The 1,867-nt window shown below is 37.5% G+C and overlaps 1 protein-coding gene across 1 annotated transcript in view; it reads left to right on the forward strand.

Moving 5' to 3' along the window:
- Positions 1-1,379: 1,379 nt before the first annotated feature.
- The window catches only part of LOC106465152 (L-fucose kinase-like), a gene marked incomplete at its 3' end in the record, with an annotated part of 210,195 nt that continues 209,707 nt past the window's right edge, over positions 1,380-1,867 (forward strand). Inside the window, exon 1 of the mRNA XM_022392980.1 lies at positions 1,380-1,436. The remainder of the gene's footprint in view (positions 1,437-1,867) is intronic.

The raw sequence follows: 1,867 nt of genomic DNA on the forward strand, positions 1-1,867 counted from the left end.
AGATCAATTACTCACTACCTACACATTGTCCCTTCACGTTGTGACCATCTTATATATACCAGACTAACACATACCTAGTAGTCTCCCGATAATTCACGAAGGTTCGAGAGAAGTGGCGTGATACTAGTCACGTGACCTCGCTGACGCAACACAGGTATAGATATTAAATCAGAGCATGAAGCCACTGGATACACTCCAGCAAAGTTGATGTTTGGTCTGGAACTTCGGTTGCCAGTGGATCTGTTAACAGGACGCCCACGTTATGAAGAGTTGCCTGAAAATTTGAGAGTTTGTGAAAGTGTTATCGGAAAGGATGGATGATATTCACCATCAAGTGTGTTCAAACTTGAAAACGTCTGCTAATTCGATGAAGTTAACTTATGATAAGAGATCTACTGAAGTCAGCTTTGTACCAGGAGACAAGGTGTGGCTGTATAATCCAAGGTAGACCAAAGGAAAGTCTCCTAAGTTGTCTTCTCCATGGGAAGGCCCCCTATGACATAGTGGATCGTCACTGAGACGTGACTTTCCGGATAAAATGTGGTCGGCGAGGTAAGCCAAAAGTGATGCATGCCAACAGGCTTTGGCGTTACCATGGTCCAGGACATTTCAGTTGGGACAAAGTGAACAACAAAACAAATGACGCTGCTGAAAACGTGTCACCTGAAAAAGCCACCGTCGAAGAAGAAACTCTACTCAGTTTTGGGAAGGGAAACAGTGAAGCTCTTGATGAAGTTACTACTACTGATGTGACTGTTACCGATGATAGGACATTTCCCGATGAAGCTGATAAACCCCACATGAAGCAGAAGCCAACGAGACGGAGACCAGTACGTAAGAAGATACGTCCCGTAAAATTAAGAGACTCTGTTGAATTGTACTTTTGTGTTTGTAAGTTCTGTACATTTAATCAAGTTATTGTTAATTGTTTATTGGTTTAATGTAAGTGGCTATTGCTCGGGACGAACAATACTAAGGAAGGGGCAGTGTTACGACAGCGGAGGTCACGTGCATTAGTAACACGTCATATTCTCGAGGCTTCGTGAATAAACCAGTTTTATTTAAGAAAGGACTTGTATCGGTAAAGTTTCTTCGGAAAGAATTTTTACGGAAAATTAACTAACGAACGGAGACGTAACAATACTTTAGCTAGAAGGTGAGTTAGTGTAACTATAAATTCATAGCTGAACTAAACGATAGAAAGATTAAATAATAAACGGTAAAGAAAACAAAAAATAAATAAAAGTAGATTTTGTTGTCTCCCAATTTATTGACTTAAGAGTGCAGAGGAAAGAGCTTAACACATTTAACTTATTTTTTGTTTCATTTTATTTTGTTATCTCCTAGTTGGATTTTTCTTCCTCTATCTTAATTTTGAGCGCTATCACTTTTCTGTATTCATGGTGAGCGAGGAAGGAGTGAGGCTGAATGAAAGGGTTTGTAGAGTTTAAGTTGTGTCTTTATTAGTTTTGTAATAATGATGCCTTTGTTATTTCACACATGCAAATGCGTGTACTGTATGTACGAGAGAACAATTAAAGTTTTTTTTTGTTAAATAAATTTTATATGTACTCCGTTTTTATTTTGGTTTTGATGTGTATTGCGTGTATATATTATATGTTCAGTGTAGAGCGTGACAGATACTGATACTGAGTGATAGATAAGTTGATAAAATTATATAATTGGGTCTTAAACGTCAGTCTTAACAGTAACAGTGTTGACAATAAGCTACTGGTATTTAGTATTGAGTATTTTCACTTTCATGCTATAACAGTTTAAATACAATGGTTAAGAGTAGTGTAGGAGTTAAGCGTTGGGTAGTAACGACCAAGTATGCGTTTAAGTTGATTTTTTAAATTTAAGCTTT

The sequence above is a fragment of the Limulus polyphemus genome, unplaced genomic scaffold (assembly GCF_000517525.1).
Source record: "Limulus polyphemus unplaced genomic scaffold, Limulus_polyphemus-2.1.2 Scaffold1850, whole genome shotgun sequence".
Lineage (NCBI taxonomy): Eukaryota > Metazoa > Arthropoda > Merostomata > Xiphosura > Limulidae > Limulus > Limulus polyphemus.